Genomic DNA, 12,213 nt, shown 5'->3' on the forward strand with positions numbered 1-12,213 from the left:
AAGATCAGGATCACATGAAGACTCCATATCAATCGACCCCTTGGAGGATGAATAAGAAGCACATTTAAGATCCATAATGAATATGTAAATAAAGAAACAATAGGAGCAACTTGGAAATGCCACATCATCATGAGGTTCCATTCATCATTGTCAAGAGCCATCTCAAAAGTCACATGTGTCATATTGACTTACCACATCATTTGTGGAATGTAATTATGTAATTCTCCAAAATGAGAAAATGTAAAATATGTGTAGGAACAAGGGTCCCACATGGAATATGAAGAGTCATTATTGAGTTCTAAAGTCATATAGAAGCTCAAAGGTCATGTAAGAATTTGAAAAGTCATTGTAGAAGCTCAAGAGTCACGAGGGAGGTTAAGATTCACATGGGAGGTGAAGAGTCACTACATTTGTTATAAATACACCCTCATAACTCAAGAAATGATACTTTTGGGACCCGAACTTTCACCTTGGCTTCTCTAGCTTGGCATAGGAGAGAGGATCTTTATTTGGAGAAGAAAGTGGTGACTTAATGTTCCGCTATTGGGGCTAGTGCGGTAGCATTATATTTGTATATCTTTTCACTTCCACTTAATATATGAAGCTTGATGAGAAAACACATTTTCATACATGTATCATGAATATTGTAGGACTATTCTTAGATGTTTGCGGTATGTATTTCATTCATATGTATAAAGGGAATTGAACTATTTTGGTGGATTTGGTACTTATCTTGATGAAGGTGTGTTGTATTTGGTCTTATGATAGTGGTTGGCTTGTGAAATACTTTGCAGACTGACTTGCGACCCTCTTATGTTCTTGTGTCTCTCTTTTAGGATGGTACTATTTCTTTTCTTATAGAGGCTCACTCTCTTTCTCTCTATATGAAAGTACGTTGTATACATCGTAATTGTATGCCTCAGAGTGTTCACTTACTTTCTTGTTTCAATTTTTTTTGTATAACCTCTTATGTTAATAATTTCAGCCAAGGAAAATCCCTAAGGAAAATGGCAACCAACCATATTTCTAGTTGGGGCTCCTACTCCAAATAGTGTGAGGTCTAACTGGGACTTCACATTGAGGAGACCTCCTTTGTTGATGGGTTTCCAACACCATCAACAATATCCTATTTCTCTATACTTAAGTGTAAATATATGATTAATTTTTTTATATATTACTAATGAATTAATATTAAAACAATCATATATACTACTAAATACTAATTAAAGTAATGGTTTCCCTTTTTTTGGAGAGCTTGGTGTTTTTATTGATGATTCAAAATTTTACATGTTTGTACAAGAGCTAGCTATCTCTGGTTTGCCATCAAGGAAACAAGATTAGAGACCATGTCCAAAAAGTGTAACCATTATCCAATATTTAACAATGAGTAAAAAAAATACATAATTATATAAGGAGTTTTGCATGCTTTCTTAATAGAGGGGAAACCAAAGCCATGACCAAAACCAAAATGAAAAAGTTTTGAAACAATGTTAAGAAAAATTGGAGAATTCATAATAGGGAGCTTGAGTCCTTAATAAATTGAGATGTAAAAGAAAATAAATAATTAGAGGGAGACCTTGATAGAGAACTTGGGCATTAGGAAGATAGGGAGGTGTCTAAATTGATTTTTTGTTATGCCTCCATGATGCATGGGGGTGTTAATGTCCTTGGTGGTGAAGTCATTTCCACTCACCCTAAGTAGCCTTCCAAATCCAACAACAAAAACTTCATTTCTTCCAATCTATTCAGGACGTTGTTCTAAGCCTATTTTCTATCCACTAACATTTTATGCAGCAGGAGTTTGATGTGCTAATAAAAATACACGATGTGGAGAAAATGTCCCCCGCCCCCCCATGACCGTTGAATCTAAAATGTGTTGTTGTTGTTGGAAAATTTCCTCTTCTGCATCATGAATTTCTTCCTAGATGGCTACTAAAGTGTGCTCCTAATATTGGTGCATTGAAGACTCTACTTTGAAGCGAGCCAGAAAGCCACCCATCAAGCCATGACCACCTCATCCATGTCTGCAATGATTCCATCATCTTGTCATGGCAGTCAGGGAGGGAGGAGCACTAAAGGATTAGAGAAAACACACAACTAAGGGGTTGAGGAAATAACTGATCCAAAGGATGAGGACTTCACCTACACAAGCCTAATAGAAGTAGTCAAGCCAATGAATCTCTCATATAGGTCAGTTAGTGTCAACATATCCCAAAGGAAATCCAACAATGAATAATCATCAAACAATGAGCTATACCGAGGTCGATGATAAAAATTAATTTTCGAGCGAAGAATGTTGTAGAGGAGGGAGGGACTTGCAAATAAGAAACTTAGCTCCTTGAGCTCGAGGGAGGCATGACTAACAACAAAGTTGTTAACCCATGCCCGAATCTAACAATATTGATGCCACCTTGGTGTTCATGCGAGGACACTTTCCTTAACGAGGAGAGTAAATGCATGAGTGTTGGGTGGCTTGCCAAAGCAGGGACAATTACGCTGGGTATTTTGACCCCTCATCAATATTAACTCCATTACCTTAAGTTGACATCATAATTGGATAATAATTTAAGTAATTGTATTTACTTATGAATAATAAAATTAAAATTTGTATTAATCACATAGAATTAATATACATAAACATTTTTAATTATTCAAAAAATCATATATACTAATAAATAATAATTAAAGTAATTATATTTATTTAGTAAATAATAAAATAATAAAATCTCATTATTCATAAAAATATACATGGCCCTTTTTCTTTTTTCTAAGCTACATTTACTAGTTGTGCTTAGAGGCGCTCTACAACCCAGTGTGGGGGATATTTGTAAGTGAAATGTATGAAAGTATGTATATCAACATTTTTTATCCTCTTTCTTAGTGGGTTAACATTATAATATTCTTAATTTAATATTATTAATATACAATTTTATAATTTAAAGTGTCTTATGGTTAATCTAATTTAACATATGTAACATTTATTATAAATTATAATTTATGACAATAGCTAGGGTTAAAGAAATATAAGTTTGATTTAAAGCACCAACACAACCATAATAATATATTTGTTGTTTAGATAATCTTCGGCAAAATCACATGACCAATCTTTTGTCGACGCGTTTCGAACCAACCAGTGTGGTTCATCGTCAGGACAAGTTGAAGAACCAATCAGGCTTAGCTTGAATAAATAGAGTGTGCAGAGACTCAAACGGCTATATTGCCAACGGCTAATTTTGACCTAATGATCTTAGTCAAACAACCAATTTAATTATTAATATTCTTAGAAATAGCTAAAACAGGTAAATATGTTAATTTAAATAAATAATTATGAATATCTAAAAACAAATAAATAAATTCATTATTAAGAGAATTCATTTGATAGTTAAAATATCCATATTTATTATTTAATTATAATGGTCATTATATAATCTATATTTATTATTATTCCATTATTATTTAAATGGTATTACCTTACTCTTATTTTTAGAATTTAGTCACATTAGGTAATAGTGTATATATTTAATAATAATTATTTAATGGTCCATTAGATCTTAAAATATATCATTTATATTTATTATTTAAATATAATGGTCCATTAAATTAATAAGTTGTATACAATAATATATGTTTAATAACTAATCTATATTTACTTACTAATTTATGATACCAATTTAGAAGTAGCTAAAACAACCAATTTAATTATTAATATTCTTAGAAATAGCTAAAACAGGTAAATATGTTAATTTAAGTAAATGATTATGAATATCTAAAAACAAATAAATAAATTCATTATTATTAGCTCATATATTAAGAGAATTCATTTGATAATTAAAATATCCATATTTATTATTTAATTATAATGGTCATTATATAATCTATATTTAATATTATTCCATTATTATTTAAATGGTATTACCTTACTATTATTTTTAGAATTTAGTCACATTAGGTAATAGTGTATATATTTAATAATAATTATTTAATGGTCCATTAGATCTTAAAATATATCATTTATATTTATTATTTAAATATAATGGTCCATTAAATTAATAAGTTGTATACAATAATATATGTTTAATAACTAATCTATATTTACTTACTAATTTATAGTAGAGTTAAATATAAAGGCATAAATATTTGAAATTAAGGAAGCAAAAATTCTAATCTAATTATAATATACCCAATAGTATCATAAACGGGATAAGGTTAATACAATAATTAGCCCGAAATTAATTAATAACTTAATAATAACTCAAACACTCCATAATAATAGGACTAACCCGCCAAAACAAAACTTAAGGAGAGGGAAGACAGAAACCCTAAGACCTAGCAAACGGGGAATGAGGAGGCTAGGAAGACAAGGCTGGGACCCAGCAACTACTAATCCTCCAGCCATCATCCCTATTAAGATTGTTTGGCCTTTTCTCAATCTCCAGGGCCTCTCTAAATTTGCGATGGTGAAACTGCGCAACTTTGGCAATGACTTGAGCCTCCTCTATACATACATGATGCATAGTCTTCTCTGCATGCTCAGCCAGGGCTGAGGACTTGGTCCTACCATGTCTTAAGTCAGCCGAATGCTCGCCAATCCGCTGATTGATAGAGCGACCAGTCTCACCAATATAAGGGGTCCCACAGGAACAGGGAATGACATAGACGCCCTTCATGTCCTTAGGGTCAATCGGGTCTTTCACCGACCTGAGGGAGCCACGGATAGTGTTGAGAGGTCTAAAAGTTGCGGGCACATCGTACTTCCTCAGAATCCTCGCAATCCTGTCCGTGGTCCCCTGGATGTAAGGAAGGTTCACACCCATGATATGATCTTTAGGAACCCTTCGGATTGAAGGCTCCTTCTTGGCCCTGAGGAAGGCACCTCGGTCAAAAAGCCTTCCTCAGGGCCAAGAAGGAGCCTTCAATCCGAAGGGTTCCTAAAGATCATATCATGGGTGTGAACCTTCCTTACATCCAGGGGACCACGGACAGGATTGCAAGGATTCTGAGGAAGTACGATGTGCCCGCAACTTTTAGACCTCTCAACACTATCCGTGGCTCCCTCAGGTCGGTGAAAGACCCGATTGACCCTAAGGACATGAAGGGCGTCTATGTCATTCCCTGTTCCTGTGGGACCCCTTATATTGGTGAGACTGGTCGCTCTATCAATCAGCGGATTGGCGAGCATTCGGCTGACTTAAGACATGGTAGGACCAAGTCCTCAGCCCTGGCTGAGCATGCAGAGAAGACTATGCATAATGTATGTATAGAGGAGGCTCAAGTCATTGCCAAAGTTGCGCAGTTTCACCATTGCAAATTTAGAGAGGCCCTGGAGATTGAGAAAAGGCCAAACAATCTTAATAGGGATGATGGCTGGAGGATTAGTAGTTGCTGGGTCCCAGCCTTGTCTTCCTAGCCTCCTCATTCCCCGTTTGCTAGGTCTTAGGGTTTCTGTCTTCCCTCTCCTTAAGTTTTGTTTTGGCGGGTTAGTCCTATTATTATGGAGTGTTTGAGTTATTATTAAGTTATTAATAAATTTCGGGCTAATTATTGTATTAACCTTATCCCGTTTATGATACTATTGGGTATATTATAATTAGATTAGAATTTTTGCTTCCTTAATTTCAAGTATTTATGCCTTTATATTTAACTCTACTATAAATTAGTAAGTAAATATAGATTAGTTATTAAACATATATTATTGTATACAACTTATTAATTTAATGGACCATTATATTTAAATAATAAATATAAATGATATATTTTAAGATCTAATGGACCATTAAATAATTATTATTAAATATATACACTATTACCTAATGTGACTAAATTCTAAAAATAATAGTAAGGTAATACCATTTAAATAATAATGGAATAATATTAAATATAGATTATATAATGACCATTATAATTAAATAATAAATATGGATATTTTAATTATCAAATGAATTCTCTTAATATATGAGCTAATAATAATGAATTTATTTATTTGTTTTTAGATATTCATAATCATTTACTTAAATTAACATATTTACCTGTTTTAGCTATTTCTAAGAATATTAATAATTAAATTGGTTGTTTTAGCTACTTCTAAATTGGTATTATAAATTAGTAAGTAAATATAGATTAGTTATTAAACATATATTATTGTATACAACTTATTAATTTAATGGACCATTATATTTAAATAATAAATATAAATGATATATTTTAAGATCTAATGGACCATTAAATAATTATTATTAAATATATACACTATTACCTAATGTGACTAAATTCTAAAAATAAGAGTAAGGTAATACCATTTAAATAATAATGGAATAATAATAAATATAGATTATATAATGACCATTATAATTAAATAATAAATATGGATATTTTAATTATCAAATGAATTCTCCTAATAATGAATTTATTTATTTGTTTTTAGATATTCATAATTATTTATTTAAATTAACATATTTACCTGTTTTAGCTATTTCTAAGAATATTAATAATTAAATTGGTTGTTTGACTAAGATCATTAGGTCAAAATTAGCCGTTGGTAATATAGCCGTTTGAGTCTCTGCACACTCTATTTATTCAAGCTAAGCCTGATTGGTTCTTCAACTTGTCCTGACGATGAACCACACTGGTTGGTTCGAAACGCGTCGACAAAAGATTGGTCATGTGATTTTGCCGAAGATTATCTAAACAATGTTATGGATCACAGAATTCTAAATTCCTTAATATATTTGTTAATCTATTATTTTATAATATATACCTACAGTTAATATAATTTAATACACATAACATTTTTTAATATGATTTAAATATATTGGTTAGGGTTAAAGCATGAGACACGAGATAATATATTTCTTAATATTACATTTTATAATTTACAACTATCTTAAAATCAATCATAGTTAATATATAAAACATTTATTATAATATATAATTTATACTTATATATTATGGTAAAACACTATAAATTAGGTTTAAATAATCAATATGGGCTAGAGGCAGAAGCAATATGTGTAGTGAAGCTCAAAAGGATACATAGAATGGGCAGAGTTTGCAGGTCTCGAGGAGGAAAAGATTGCACAAAACAAATTTCATTAGAAATCAACCATTTTTTTATTCACCATGGTTTTACTCTCCTTTTAGACTTCTTGTCCTAATTCCTTGACCAAATTTGGAATAGGATTCAGGGTTCAATTTTGGGCATATTTGTGGAATGGTTTTTTTGGTTTTGTTTTTGTGTGCATTGTTTCACTTTACGTAATGGAGAAACTTTAGAAGTGCATCATAAGTAATGGCTATTTGATTTTTTTGTAGCACACATCTAGGCTCATAATCGAGTTTTAATCAATGTTGATTATGTTTGCATTAAAAGTGATAATGATTAATTATGTAATGTTATCGATATATGAAGAATAATACCAATATGTGAATAAATTTAAGGTTAAATTTTTTTATGCTTTTATATTATTTTATAATTAACTTGGTTTTACATTGTCACCTGTAAACAATTTATAAATTTAAATATAAAATTTAAGAGGGAGAATTATTTTTTAAATATTAATGTAAATAAGATTTTATGGCATTATTAGGTTTAGGTTATTAATGTTTCCAAAGATTTTTATAGATATTAATAGAGCCATTAATATTTAAAATATAAACTCTTTGTTGCATTATTTCACTTTTTCACCGTGTTTGTTTACTCTCCTTGTAAACTTCTTCTCCCATATTTTTGGGCATATTTGGAATAAGATTTAGGGTTTAATTTCAGGCATATTTGTGGAATGGTTTTTGGTTTTATTTTGTGTGTTGTTTCACTTTAATTAAAAATAAAATAGATGAACTTCAACAATGCATCATAAGTAATGACTATTTAATTTTTTTGGACAACACATCTAGGCTCATAATCAAGTTTTGAACCAATGATTATACTATATTTTCATTCAAATTGATAACGATTAATTATGTAGTGTTACCAATGTAACGTCACTTGACCCCTCAGGTTACCATTAGAGGAATGGGGTAATTATATTTTTGTTAATTATGAGTTAATGGTTCCGTCCATATATATATATATATATATATATATATATATATATATATATATATATATATATATATATTCTATGCCATTAAATCAAACGAATTCCATTCTCCAAATTAGCCAACGCATTTCGAGTGGGTCCTACTAGACACATCACCCCGCTCACCCTATCCTGGTGGTTGCAATTATCCTGACACCTCATATCTTATGGTGACACTTTATTCCGCCAGGAACACAACATTAGGATGACCTTGTTGTGGGTCCTTCCTTTACCAATGAGAGCTCTTCTAGGCTTGCATGTATGGTCACATAGCCAACCCACATCACCCTGTTCAGTCCCTTCTAGCGCACTTCCAAAAGTGCCCCTTTTACTTCCCTTTGGGTTTCACGTATTGGGCTTACATGTATAGTGGGGATGTAAAAACTCTTCCCCATTGGTCTGCCACAACCAACTCCCTGCTGCCACTATAACCACTCCCATATCATCTCGTTTTCCTTCATCTTGATGCTTGGAAATTGCCTACCCCATTAATCTCTTCTAGGGTCATGGCGTTGGGCCAACATGGTTGGCAGGGACCTTCTCAACCAATAGGAGGACGCGTACCGCTGTGTGCAATGACTTGTGTCATCTCACTTGCTTACCTTCCAACACTTTACATTTGACTCCTACTTTAAACTTCTAGGTGAGCTTCCTTGGCTGAATCGAAAAGTGGCCAACCACCGATCCAATAGTACCACAACAATGGTGTGGGCCCAACCATGTATCCCTTTTATGTCTTCCCACCAGGATTTGTCTGGAGTTTTCAATTTGCGCCTTCCCTTCATGCTTCTGGGCTAGGCATCTGAGCTTATGAGGCTATGGGACTACCATTCGAGCCAATAAAAATCTTGTCGGGTGCACATCATAGTGCCACATCATCCCACTTTTTTTCAACTAAATTTTCTTTGCTCGTGCACTTAAAAATGTTCTTGGGTAAGACCTCCAGGTTCTATCTCCAGGCCACATCGGTTTGGTGTGCCGCACTATTGCACAATCCTTGCTCCCAATTGGGACATGTAGTGGCACTGCCACCTCGTCCTGCTCCCTTCTTCCTACACCTTATTTGAGTGCTCTAGAAAATCCTAACGAAATGACCTGTCAGGTAGGTCCATCCCCAACCAATAACATAACAGGTGGGGTTGCATGGCCTTCAACGTTTCCTAGCTATCGTTATCTTGCTTAGCCCCTTTTTCCTCCTATAACAATCATCTTGGGTATTCCTTTTGGGTTCCACCTCCAGGCCAGTTCAACACTCTCGCGACCAATCACATTAGAGGGAAATCAAGCCACACCAATGGGAGGTATCCACGGCTAGGGCTTGATCTGTGAATAGATAAGGTTGTAAGATAATTCTTATAAGTTTGGGCTTGATCCTATGCATTGAAATAAGTGTTTCTTCTCATTCTCTACCATGGCTCAGCTAAGAGACTTCGGCCCTGCCTTAAGCAACATCTCATATGGGGATCTTTGTGATTGCCCGAAGAACAAACTCTGTTACTTCATAAAGTTCCTCAAGACAATATTTTCGACCATGGATTTGCCTTAGAGGTCTATTAGGCCTTAATATCAACTTCAAGGCTTCATGTTGATGCCAATGGTTTATTAAGAAATTCCATGGTACTACCCCTCCTGAGTTTGGGCGAATCCAACTCCAAGGAGTTCCTAGCCCGCTTGCATTCCCCATTTCTGGATAAGGAATCCCACGTGTGCTAAGATAGGTGTTCGAATGACCATTACTTACCACGGCTTGGTGTGGACTCCTAAGAGGTTTCTGCTTCGCCTGCCACATGTCAACAGTGCCAAAATACATGTCGAGCCTGTAAGCAACTCCATGGTGCTAAGCAGAACCTTCTGATGCTTGAGCGGTGAGACTAGGACCCCAATGAAAGATATATAGCCTACTCAGAATGGAAAGATGAAGTCCATTTAGGTAAATTTGATGGGCACATATTGTCCCAAGGGAAAAAAATCCTCAATGCTCACACAATGCCTGCCACATGGAAAACCAACTTGTAACTTAGGCAAATTAATGGATGTAAGGAAATGCAGACCTTGCTGAGCAAATGATGTTCAGTGTAACTATTTCATATCATTAAGGATCTTTGAGCCCACTTTTTCAAGTTTTCTTCCAAGCTCTTATGGCTCTGTTGCAGCCTGCAACATGACCTTATGTTCCTCTATCATTCATTTATGTGTTGTTCTCATTAAAATTAAGTGTTTCATTCAGCTTAAGGTTCAGCTCAACATTATAACTTGGTTCTTATTATCATATGGTTTATTACACATTTGTGCATTTGTTGTTTTGTGATCAACACCAACAACTTATTCACACAACATCTTATTCCAGTTTAGAAGCTCATGCTTGAGAGTTTGGAGATTTCTGTGGTGAGAATTGTGAGAGTTTTGAGAATCCAGAATATCCACACTATCCATTTTTGTATCATTCATTCCAATATCACTCATTCCATAGAAAAAACACACATACACACATATATATATATATATATATATATATATATATATATATATATATATATGTATGTATGTATATATATATATGTATGTATATATATATATATAAATATATCATGTCCATCAATATTGTACTTGCATAAAAATGCATCCACATATCCATACATAAATAACAGAAATACACTTCCATAATCCATAACTATCACAGTTAAGAATGCATCATGGTTCATCTATAAATAAACAGGTATTAGCAAATACTTACGTTTAAACTTACAGGGCAACTAAGTCTGGGACAAGGAATCTCCACCCAACAATAGACAACTGTAGCCACATGTACTTGCAACTATCACTGTAAAGTTTTCTTTTCTTTGATAATTTCATTTCTTCATTTACACATTAAATTCACTCGATAACATCACAACATTATTCAAATTTACATCATTATACAACAACATATGCAACTATGTAGAAAGAAAAGTATCACCATCAATGCAATGGAACATAAAGGAACAATAAAAGAAAAGAATTCATGCATAGAGACACTAGGATTGGTCAGAGACCATGGAAAAACCCACTATAGGGAAAACCCTTTCAAATTATTCTTATTATTAAGTTATCATTAAATGATTAAACAAGAGAGAGTACAATGATACATATTAGCAACCTGTTGTGCCCTACAACAACCCCCATTTCATAACATTTTTATCACAAACAATTAAATATGAAATGGGTCCTTTAAAATTTTAATTGGCATTAATGAATTGTTCGAAAAGGAATGATAATCAAATGAAATTTGTCAATAAAAGCCTTTTTGAACAAATAATAAGCAATTTTTGGTTAAGTCCGAAAGAGCAATCGCAAGATCATTTGCTACTTGTTTCTTTCCGATGCGATATCGCTATCGGCCATCGGCGATAGCCAATGCACACACAGAAAAGCACATGCCTTTTCCCGATGCGACACGATATCGGCAATCAACTATCGGCGCTGCTTCTTATGAAAAGTGTTTTAAAGCTTCGACCCGATGCGATATCGCTATCGGTAGTCGGCACAATCCCATACATCTTCATAAGACGTTCAGATCTTTTCCCGATGCGATGTAATATCGCTATCGGTAGTCGGTAAGTCAATCGATATGCATTTAGGGATTATGTTCGCAAGTTAAATATGATGCAATGTCGCAATCGGCATTCGCCAAGACCTTTCCCAAATGATAATGTCACTCACACCCCGATGCGATGCGATGACTCTTAATGATGACCTGAAAGGTGATTAGTTCAAAGCTTTAAAGTTATATTTAAATCCGATTTGACAAAAGCACAAATTTCAAAATGCCGTTAAGTAAAGGGATAAGGTAATGCATGCGTATTTAAAGCTTTGCCCCTTCGAATTAACGAACAATTACGATTAGACCTTGAAAAAATCTATTGCACGCTTTAAGGGGTCATTCGGTTTAATAACTTAAGTAATGGTCATTTATGGGGCTGCAGGCTGTAAAATCACCATCATTGCATCTGCGGTGCCTTCTCAAATCATTAGATCCGCAGCCACTTTTAGAATTAATCTCACCACGCTTCAAGTTATATATCTATCCCGTTATGGATTGTCATTGTTATTTCCTTGTTACGATTTCTCTTGCATTTGTGTAGAATTCAACCGAGAGAAG

This window comes from Pinus tabuliformis, chromosome 2_2 (genome assembly GCF_031772625.1).
Source record: "Pinus tabuliformis cultivar Carrire ecotype Pingquan chromosome 2_2, CPIR1, whole genome shotgun sequence".
In the NCBI taxonomy this organism is placed as follows: domain Eukaryota; kingdom Viridiplantae; phylum Streptophyta; class Pinopsida; order Pinales; family Pinaceae; genus Pinus; species Pinus tabuliformis.